Source organism: Sycon ciliatum, chromosome 13, assembly GCF_964019385.1.
Source record: "Sycon ciliatum chromosome 13, ocSycCili1.1, whole genome shotgun sequence".
Classification (NCBI taxonomy): domain Eukaryota; kingdom Metazoa; phylum Porifera; class Calcarea; order Leucosolenida; family Sycettidae; genus Sycon; species Sycon ciliatum.
The window spans coordinates 10,492,415-10,504,069 of NC_088655.1; the positions used below are offsets into that span (position 1 = coordinate 10,492,415).

The window sequence follows — 11,655 nt, forward strand, 5'->3', positions numbered from 1 at the left end:
CCTGACAGCTGTTTCGCCTTCATAGGGCTCATCAGCGAAGGTGATATTGAATAGGATGATATCAGGTGGAGATGGTCAGATTTAAGCGGGATTCACAGAAGCTTTTTTGCGATGCGACAGGCGCGAAACCGGGAAAACCCCAAATCGCAGCCATGTCGCACTCCACTCCTAGTGCCGCAACTGGGCCATCGCAGGCCATCGCAGAAGTTGAGCTTGGCTCAACTTTTGCGATGCGATGCGATGCGACAAGCGATTTGGCGTACGATTTTGACCTTTTCTACAGCAAAGTTGTACAAAGGTTCAAGAGTTGCCTATAAAATTTAATTTGTATCAAACCGCGCGAATATCATGGTGACGTAGCCAAATCAGCAAGATGTTGTCGCATCACTGACTTTTTCTGTGAATGGTATTTCGCGAGTTCGCATCGCACGCGTCCGTCGCAGATCGCGTCGCATCGTAAAAAAGCTTCTGTGAATCCCGCTTTATACTACAAAACATGGGCGCAAGATTACGGGAAAAGTGTGAGAATGAGAAGTTGCAATTCTCCAGCAACACAGTGCCAGGGTTCCAAGAAAATGGCAGGTGATAAATGCAATCACCAGCTGCTAACATTAATTTTCTAACGGCTAGGTGATAGTTTAAGAATTTTGGCGCCACCAAACAAAGTGAAAGAAAGTCATGTAACGTTAGGGTGCGTTCTTAAATCCTCTCGGAAAAGTTGGAGACTCTCCGAAAAGTTCGAGAGCTGTTCTTATATCCTCTCCGACTCTCCAAGCTCTCCAAGCTTCACAGTCCGTGCGCCAAGGGGTGAGGTATATTATGCTCGGCAGGCCGCGAAAGAGAGCCCGTTACCTGGACCCCTACTCGCGCGGGTAGAGCGAAACTGAGCACCCTGGGATGCGAGCAGCTTTTTACTTTTAGTACTCCCGGGTCCAAAATCTCACCACCAGGCCGGGATGATCAAAACGTCTGCCGGGTCTGCAGCCTACAAACGTGGATCTGCCGACACTGTGCTGTCGACGACATGTCCGGCAAGGCACCTCCTTGCGTGAAAGCAAGGAACGCTTTTTTTTTAGAAAGGAAGCTTCTTCTCCAAAATTTAAAAAATTTGAAAATTATTCCTTCTGAAAATATCATCGCGTTCTTGACCTCGAAGCTGACTGCTGAATGCGATTAGGAAAGAAGATTCCTGAAGATACACCAGACTGATTCTGGCAAGCCGTCTGTCGTCTAGATATGCAGTTGTTCGTCATGCATGGTCAGCAATCTTCCTCGTTCGTCCTTTCGTTTTCCTGACCACGATGATGACAAGCAGCTCTCATGCTCAGGTTAGTGCTGTACTTGTATGTCTGGGCACACAACACATCTGAGATTCACCCACTGACGTTATCGAACTGAAGAATGCAGCAAGGGTTCCTCGGATTCTCTTGATTTCGGAACAAATTTCCTTCACTTTCACCCTCTCAGTCTCTTCCCCATGCCCTCCATGCATGCACAATGCAGCTTGCATTTCAATTGCTGTTTTTTATACTTTGGCAGTGCCTCTGCTACACTTTCATATAGAGTGAGGTCCTGTAAATAGGATCGAACATTGTTGGTGGTGGTGTGTGTGGGGGGGGGGGGGGGGGGTACGTTTGCAGCCAGGATGTAGGAATGACACTTCTGCACAGCAGGTGGCAATAGTCAAAACTGGTCACTCTACAAATCCCATACCTGCCAACCTTTGCAAACCTGAGATCCAATGACATACCTAGGCATGAAAATGTATACAAAAGAAGCTCGCGGTGAGGCATGGAACTAGTGCACTTTTGGGTGCCTATTACCGCCCTCGATATCGGGACGGTCCCGGCCAAATCGGGATGGTTGTCAGGTATGAAATCCCAACCGAGAAAACCATTTAATTAAAAGATAAACTCGGCCAGGACATAGCGACTTTCTGTTTGCCGGGGGGGGGGGGGGGGGGAGGGTCATCGTCCGCAATATTGGTAGAGTTACGATTACATTGTATATGTAGATACATGTGCATCAGGGATTCATAGCACCTGGGGAGACGACATGAGACCTAAGTACCCAAAACGTTGTGAGTTGTGACCCCGGATGGGGTAGTTCTACGTGATCTGTGTTTCTATAGACCTTATTCGATAACGTGATTTTTGGACTCGCCTCCAGGGATTTGTTGTAAGCTGGGGCACGCGTACGTGAAACGAGTGGCAAGAAAGGCCCAGTTCGTACAAGGGAGTAGTAAAATACCGGTATTTTTCTACTCCTATGTTCCCACGCCGAGTCCACTGTGCACTGAGTGCAGGTCTCTTGCCGCTCCCTGGTTCCCGGGACCCTGGTTCACGTGATTGTGACGTTTATTGAATAAGGTCTACATGTACATGTATATGCGGGCATGCATAAATCAACCCTTCCACAAGGACGGCTCAAACAGGCAGCCAAGGAGTGAAAATTTCACTCCTGGGGCTAGGAGTGAAACGAAGGCCTCAATTTGCCAGATGAACCTTCTCCATCGAAACGAACGAAGGTGTCGAATAATTCTTTTACCAGTTCACAGTTGCCGTTCACGCGCACTCCCCGGGGTGGGGGGGGGGGGGGCTACTATGCACTTGTAGTGATACTTACCGTAAGCCAAGTGGAACACGACTAGTTGACTGCACAGACTACAGTACAGTATACATGCACATGTATACAGTGAAGATCAGTGCGTGCATGCCTGCCATAATCGTATGTTGACCTTCGTTCGAATTGAAAAGAGAGGGTCGTTTCGAAAAAGAAAAAAAGCTCGATGGAAGTATGATGCTGCTGACAATTCAAGACTCACTGAAGTCGCCTTTCTGGAATGGATCATGCACTCTAGGTTCATCCAATTGGATATGGACTCAAATCATTGTTACACCATTATTGTTTGGTTAGTTATTGTACATCCCATAGCATGTACAATCAACCTTGTGAATAATCTACCTCGGGTTTACAAAACAACTCGCAAATAACGACACAATCTTCAGATCTAGTGAACATTTGATTGCATACTTCCAACCTCACGAGTAACAACAATGCGAATAGCGACACTTTTCTCATTCACAATCGAGGGTCAGTATTCCCCAGGTTGACTGCAATTGCCAATCAAACAGGAGGGGCGAAAGTCAACCACGGCTGAAAAGGCATAAAGAAAAATTAATGTATATCATGAGCTAGATGGCTGAAGGAGGAAGTAGGTTTTCTGAGAAAGCAAGAAACAGAGGTGAATGAAGCACCAGGTCTGTCCATGCAGTGGATAGAATTATTGCATTGAAAGACAGGCTCTTTACATCAGCTTGCTACTATTATACCTACATTTGCTTTCTGCCTTTTTCATGCAGGATTCTGAAAGCTGGAGCAGCTCTGCTTACCTCGACCACTGAACTTACAACTAACTTCCAACCAAGTACAAGGCAGTATTATGATGAATCAAGCACGCTTGCCATCATGTCATCATTGCAAAGTACATCGACAACATAGATTTGGTGCCGACTATGTATGATGTAGAGTGTGCTCTATGTATCTATACTACTGATTGGCCTACATTGTACTTATGTGGGCTGAGAGTAATCGATTGTGCTATATGGCAGTTTACTTGTATGTCATAGATGTTAACATTGCACACAGCTTCTGAAATGCTTTCTGTTGCACTGGCCTACTGCGGCCCACTGCAAATAGATTGTAGTGGCATGGGCCATGCCATAATTATAGTAGTATACCGGTACTACACCAACAATTTCACTGGTGCACTGTACTTACTGGTACGAGTAGATCTACATCATGCACAGCCTTGTCACTGCTTTTCTCATTTTTTATTAATTTACTGTACTGTACACATTTTGGCACAGCTCTTCCACAAAGAGTTACTATTATTTTCTTCTGCATACCTACTGTATACAGTGACCTGACTGGTAACATCTATGGCTGTGAAATCACAAATTTCTGGGTTGACAGCCTCGAACCTATACGATTTGTTTCTAAGAACGTGCTATAAGAAATTTTCTATTGAAGTATTCTACTGTAGCTCGCAGGACATGGAGTGCAATTACGTAAAGTTTGGAACACCACTCTTCTGTGATTTGGATGTCAAATTATGAAATTCAGTGTGTGAGGTAAACCCATGCATGGCATACACTGCTATAGTATGACTCGGGGTAAAGTGTTCCAACGCATACTCATTATAGTGAATAGTTGTGTGACCAACGTTGTTGCTGCTGGATAAATAGTACATATTCTGAGATAACTGAAGCTACACAGCCATCTAATGTTCAGACATGCATCGAAGGGGCCGTAACGAGATCTGCAAGGCATGATTCTATACCTGTATTTGATGCTCTCTAGCCTAGGACATTCACCTGCCTCATTTTCTCTGTGCTGCATTGATGAGTCCATTAGTAACTAAAGGACGAAACAGCATGCTGTCTGCAGATTGGTAATTTTGTAAAGACAGACGTGTATGTAGTGGTAAAGCTCAGATACATGTGCAACATAACAATCCCGGTGTTTGGCAACAGCACAAACCTACACCGCAATTCTTAATTTTGGGCTGTGGTGTTCTTAGTATTCCAGGTTGGATGTTCTGTAGGCTTCCACGTTCTTGGGCGCACGACTTTACTGTGCCGAAGAATATTTTCAGCCAATGAACCCAGAGCTTGGTGGCAGATGAGTGCCATGGAACAGCCTTTTGCATGTGGCTTTCACTACATGCACATGTATAACGTTCAATTGATGCGGAAAAATCAGACGAGGACTTTTGCAGTTATGAGCAAGGTCCCCACGAATGGTCATGTCACTTCACAGAATACATGAACTGATAGAGTAGACCTTTATACTTAACAGAGAACGCTTGGGGAAGTAGGTTTCAACCATAGATTTATACTTACTTGTAATATTCTTTACAACAAGGATCGATGTGTTCCTTCGGATGCCCTTTATCGACTTTCACACACTTCTCCTCTCTCCTTTCGTCATAAGCACCATCTCTGTACACTGGTTCATAAAATATTTCTTCATAAAACCCCTTCACACATAATGAAGTACAATTGGTTTTCGACAAGCTCAACCCGTAACGCGCTTATCCTGCCTCTTGTTAAGTCAGCCCGGTATCTAAAGCCCCCCTTGTTTTCCGGTTATTCTCATTGGTTAACTGGGGACATGTCCAAAACCATACTAAGTACTTGAGCTGCTCATGAGCCCCACAATTATCAGGCCCGCCGGTCTGGTTGGTCAGGTTATCACCAGACCAACTTGTTGGCCACCAACAAACGTTTCCTACCGTGGAGGACGTGTGTACCCGCCATGAAACTACCGGACCAATCAAAAACTGCTTCCGGCGGTACTGATTATAGTACAGGTTTAAGTTAAAAAGCGGCTCCATTTTGTCATACATTAAACCAACTCTGTCATTGCTATGCTACTCAAAAAGAGTAGTGATGTTTATTCACAAATGAATCACAATGCTATCAGAGAAATTCGATATTCTCCAATTTTAGGGGCACTGCAATACTATCCAAAATTAATGCTGCATGGTCATTGTTATGAAGCAGTCACCTCAGTACAGCAATTAAACAGGCTGATTATGTGAACGAGATTCACGGCAAATCTTCTTCCATCAGTGCTGTTCAGTCTTGAGTGGTCCACTGAGACAGGAAAACAACCTGTTCGGTCCTTCCATACGAGAAACAGAAATTGAACATGTTCCAGGGTGGAGGTGGCGAGTATCGGCAATGTAATGCACCTTTAGGCCAACATGACCATCATTCCGACATGGATTCTCAAACACCTTCGCTCGTGAGAGTGCCTCAGAGTGGTATTCATCAACAGATGGCAATCCTGTAAAACACATGAAAAGACATAGCAGCAACAGAAAGAAACCTAATGTTATAGAAACGAATTCGAAAAACAAAGTCTACTATTATTCTAATACAGTGAACCAAGGTACAACCACACTCCAGGAGGCAAGCAAAAGAGCATATAATCCGAAGGTTGCGATGCCTGTATGTATTGTATTTATGTATTTACGGATTCTCCACAGGCTAAATCGAGGGAGTCTTTGTCATGCCACACTGGATACAACATGCTACCAGAATCACTTTCCCCAGAATTGATGATCTTTTCTTAGGGTGTTATATAAGACACATCTGTAGCCACTTCATCTTGCTCACGAAATCATACACCACCACACAAACGGGTCCTTCGGCTATTATACTTTGGGTGGTACATGGTGATGTATGATATTGATAATCTATTGATACCATATTCAAGTCTGACTCTCACCGTGAGATCCTGGCAACAATATTACCTGGTACACGACATATTCAGACACTGACATAAGCATCTTTTTGGAACAACAGGTGTGCCTATCTGCTAGTGTAATGTGACACACATGCAGAACACATGCAGAATCAGTCATAGCTAATTTTACCCCCTCACTGTTGTATGCGCAGACTCCACTTCGCGGTGTCAAGTACTCTTCTTTCGGTGGGCTACTCCACTAAGGCGCTTGTCTAAAAGGACTCACATTCATCCTGCAAACCAACACGACTTGCATAGTTTTCACTGTCGGCCAAAGTGCGTGCATTGCACACATTGAGATTCACTCCCTCCGTACAGGCCAGTACAGAGCTGCCCACCAATTGAGTCTGTTTTGCGTACTCAGACTTCTGATTTTCCGTATCTTGCCGTGTTTTGCGTACTGCCGTGTACATTGCATGCATACTTGCACTGTAATGTTTTTTGACACGCACATGCATGTCGGTGGCTGCATTTGGTAGTGTAAAACATGTGTGACTTGCACTCACGACATTATTATTTTTGTGCTACATGTACATGTTGTTGTGGTACGGCATGCACTCGCTTTGGTACAAGACTATTCATCACTCAGCTTACACTTGCAATGCTTCTACACAGCTGATTGATCCTCTCCGATTTTCTATACCATTTGCTCAATTTCTGTAGTGCGCACAAGGAGTGATTTTCCGTACAAATACAGAAAATATGGAGGGCTGGTACTTGGTAGCACTGCTAGTATGGTAGTACCAGGCTAAGCTGGCTGGAAGATCAAATACTTCTTTGGTTCTTTCAGTCATTTTCACGACATATGTTTTCTTTATCATGATCCCCGGGGTGTGACATTCTTATGAATGCAGAAACTCAGTCTTTCTAACCGAGTCTCACGTGCAATGTGAATTTGTTCTTCTTTTCTTCACAATGCCATGTATCGATTCATCGCTTCTTCCCACCCGAGATCCTATGCAACAGCGTTTTAAAGATTGGCTTTATCAAATAGTTAATTCAGAGAGAGAGGATCAGTTGTGGATGCTGTGACAGCATAGAGTGTAGATTGGTGTAAACATCATTGCCCAGCAGAACCGTATTCACAGGGATCTGCGTTTAGCATATGGAAGCTATTTTTTTAGAATTTGTACACGTCCAATAAGCCTGAAGAGAAGAACACCTAACTTAGACTGTCCTAACGTTATCGAACGCACTGCCAAAGTAAAAACAACATTTGAAATGCAAACTCGATTGTGCATGCATGGAGGGCATGGGGAAGAGACTGAGAGGGTGAAAGTGAAGGAAATTTGTTCCGAAATCAAGAGAATCCGAGGAACCCTTGCTGCATTCTTCAGTTCGATAACGTCAGTGGGTGAATCTCAGATGTGTTGTGTGCCCAGACATACAAGTACAGCACTAACCTGAGCATGAGAGCTGCTTGTCATCATCGTGGTCAGGAAAACGAAAGGACGAACGAGGAAGATTGCTGACCATGCATGACGAACAACTGCATATCTAGACGACAGACGGCTTGCCAGAATCAGTCTGGTGTATCTTCAGGAATCTTCTTTCCTAATCGCATTCAGCAGTCAGCTTCGAGGTCAAGAACGCGATGATATTTTCAGAAGGAATAATTTTCAAATTTTTTAAATTTTGGAGAAGAAGCTTCCTTTCTAAAAAAAAAGCGTTCCTTGCTTTCACGCAAGGAGGTGCCTTGCCGGACATGTCGTCGACAGCACAGTGTCGGCAGATCCACGTTTGTAGGTTGCAGACCCGGCAGACGTTTTGATCATCCCGGCCTGGTGGTGAGATTTTGGACCCGGGAGTACTAAAAAGCTGCTCGCATCCCAGGGTGCTCAGTTTCGCTCTACCCGCGCGAGTAGGGGTCCAGGTAACGGGCTCTCTTTCGCGGCCTGCGGAGCATAATATACCTCAAGGGGTACTCAAGGGCTGATTTTATTTGCAACCGCGGGAAACGAAGTCACCAAGACGCCTTCATTTGAGGCTTTTGGAATTGGAGAATTTATTGAATTTAGGTATGGCTCTCGTCCCTTCTAGAGAACTAACCAAGACCCTGTGGGGGCAAAAGGAGACTTCTTTGGCTCCGTGAATACACTAGCTATGCGGTGGTCTAGTTAGTTTGAGTGTGTGGTTCGTATTCAAAGTGTTCCAAGCCGCAGTTCACTCGAAGGTCATCGTGGATACGTCTGCACTTGAAAATCAAGGCTGGAAAGGACTGCCTGGTGTGTCCGAACGGTATGTTTTGCACTGAAGGCATTTTTTGTATGAATTGTTGAAAGTGTCTACTTGTTCGAAATGCAAAAGACATGGTCGTAGATCCTTGGCCCACAACACCCCACTAAATAAACTATGACCTGTCGTGAAATTATGTGAAATTGATCAACACAATCATCCACAAATTATCCTATGCCAAAGTACTGCAAATGCAAATAATGGCATCCCTTTACCTAGGTCATGTTTGTAGGGCCTTATGCCACATCTTTGCATGATTTCCTCATGCAAATCGTGTGCCTAGCTTCGTTAACACATTGCGCTAAGTGCCGAATATATACCTGTGAATCAGAACAACAGCACTCACTATTGCTTTCATGAGTGGTAATGGTCAGCTGAAAGGAAACTTCTATCCATCAGCTCATAAGTAAAGTAATGACTAATCTCCTTGCTGCGCATGTGGTTCCTTCGTATTTACATGTACCGTAAAGTACCGCCAGAGTGCCCCACCATCTCGTCCTTTCGGGGTCGTATTGTGGGGTGGTCTCCGGTCTGTAGGTTATACGACACGAACTTTGTGCACATATTGCACGTTCTGCAGACAATCTGTGCCTTCGAGCGGACACGAGCTCCACACAAAAACCTGCTTAGTGTGACCTTAGTACACTAAGTTGCTCACACCGTACGAACTTCGTTGCACTGCCATACGATTTTCCTTTCCCTGGCTGTATTATATAAATCTGTCGCAGCAAAATCAAGGTGGGGCGCTCTCGCGGTACTTTACAGTATGTGCGCCTCTCTGTGTTCGGTGAATGATTTTGAATATTTGCGCACGACTTCAGGATAGTGCACATTGTATGCATGTACCTGCATATGTAATCCTTTCATGATTTAAAAATTAGGAGCCGTGCTTCTCATCACCGTGGACAAGTAAATGTCGGCCAGTTACGTAGCGTTTGGAGATTTGCACAAGTACAGTTGCGTGTCGATTATGCGGCAACCGCGGAATAAAATGAATATTCTGGACGACTGAAGCTACAAAGCCATCTTTTGTTAACTTAACAGATCAAAAAGACAGTACTTCGAAGTACCTGTATTTATCACTAGTATTACCCTGAGACAGTCATGCTCATCTCTAGAGACTGGCTTGTATTTAACTCTACGTAATGGCAACTTTCATGATGCTGACTGTCTACATTTACTTGAAGTAGGACTATAAATACTAAATATAAGGTCTATAAGCTGTCAGTGCGGTGCTGTTGGATACCCGACATGCCATGTGACTAACCGCCAGATACTAGTAAACGACATGCGATTGTACCGGTCACAGTGTAGCTGGGTTTTCACGAAAATTTGAAACTTATACGATTGTGAGAAAAGTTCAGAAACCACACTTACACATACACACACACGCACGCACACACACACACACACATGCGCGCACGCGCGCGCGCGTGTGCACACACACACACCTGTCCTGTTCAGCCACTACCACAACTTAGCACAAGGATCGCACCGGCCCCAAAGGGGCAGTAGAGCGAAAGTGAGAGGTGTTGGCTTCGAGTTCACCTATCTCTACGGTGAACGCAACCTCGATCGAAAGTCATGCCAAGCGGATTCATCTACCGCGCGCGCGCGTGGGCGTATACAAAACGGAGGAAGGATTACTTACTCTCCCTGTATGATGTTTCTGTTGTATTCGTGAACAATGTCATTGATGTTTTTCCATGCATGCTTTTGAATATGCGAGCATAACTTCCAACATCAAGCACATTCTTGCTTCTCATCAGCATGTACAAGTTTATGTTGGGCAGTTATGTAGCGTTTGTTTTACCGGCTGCGTTTGTTGGTGCTTGCAGGTCATTGGCATGCTGTCTGTTTCACAGAAGCTCGTGTAACAGGTTCACCGTACAGCTATGAATGCAATGTAGCGTGTCGAAGCCACTTCGGTATGACGTGATGCCTAATTTCCTGGTTGTACCAAAATTGCGAGTATGCAAGTGATCGTCAAGCCTGTCCCCTGTACAGTAGCCGTCTTGCCTTGTTACGCCTGGTTCTGACTCTGCGTTCTCGTATACTCCATGCAATGTTACAAGGAATACTGCTCCCTTCTCAAGCAATTCATTGGCAACAAAACGCTCGGCTATGCCCTGTAACTTTGCTGTGCGGTTTGTGCTTTGTCAATGTTGTGTACCAGTTCATGATCTGTGCTTGCTGGTCTGTTTGTTTTCTCTCGCACAATTGAGGCGCTGTAGCACAGTGTACAGTGTCGATCATCCTGCCCAGGCTCTGATTTCACGTACCACAGTGCGGTTTCTCTTGTTGCTCACTGTAATGTGCATGATACAAGCTCCTTGATACTCCATCATCACCTGGTGCTGTTGCTGCCATTGTTGGACCCTGCTGATATCCTTCTCGCAATGCCCGAACGTTGTTCCAACAAATGCACAACTCGCTCTTAGTTGTCACATTCGGTTTGGTCTCGTTCCAGTCTTTCGAATTGAGTGAGTGCGTAAACTTGTATGAAGTGGTGAAGCAAAAACCGTGCGCCGGCAAACATTCAATGTCCGGGTGTAATGACGCACCAAGGTCCCGGGACTTGCGTCCAATTCCTGAGTGATTTTTGTGTGCCTAGCCTCTAGGTATCATACCATATTTGTTTGGTTCAACCGTTTTGGATGCCCACTGCAATACCATTCACTGTATTATGTGTGTATGTTATCCAAGAAATCTCCCATATTTTGGGTGGACAAACCTCGCCATAAGTCAGTAACCTGGCATTTTGCACTAACAGAACTCCTAGGATATCAGCGCCGTCTCAGTACCTGGGGACAGTTGTAAAGAAAAAGAAAAAATATCCTTGGCCCACAATGCCCCACTAAATAATCCGATGGGTGTCGCGAAGACTACAATTTCCTTACCTTTCTTTCGTGGACGAAAAAAGACACTTCGCTTCGTCCGTTGCGCATGAAACGAAACATGAGGGTAGTGTTTATCAATTAGAATAGGTATCATGCACGAAGGAATGGCGAAAAGGTACTATGCTCGAGCGCTGGTCGTCGTCTTGTTTGTCAATTTTGAGTCCCATTGAGAATTTTCTTCTCCAGACCTCTCAAATTTCCCGCG

The 11,655-nt window shown here is 44.9% G+C and overlaps 2 long non-coding RNA genes across 2 annotated transcripts; one reads left to right on the forward strand and one right to left on the reverse strand.

Moving 5' to 3' along the window:
• Window positions 1-5,381: 5,381 nt before the first annotated feature.
• On the reverse strand, window positions 5,382-7,949 carry LOC135829819 (uncharacterized). Its single transcript, XR_010555932.1, has 2 exons — window positions 7,719-7,949; window positions 5,382-5,853 (listed from the first exon to the last, which is right to left on the reverse strand). It is a non-coding gene; the product is annotated as an uncharacterized LOC135829819 (long non-coding RNA).
• Window positions 7,950-8,108: 159 nt separating this feature from the next.
• LOC135829818 (uncharacterized) lies at window positions 8,109-11,029 on the forward strand. The gene is made up of 2 exons (XR_010555931.1): window positions 8,109-8,553; window positions 10,389-11,029. It is a non-coding gene; the product is annotated as an uncharacterized LOC135829818 (long non-coding RNA).
• The last annotated feature ends 626 nt before the right edge of the window (window positions 11,030-11,655 follow it).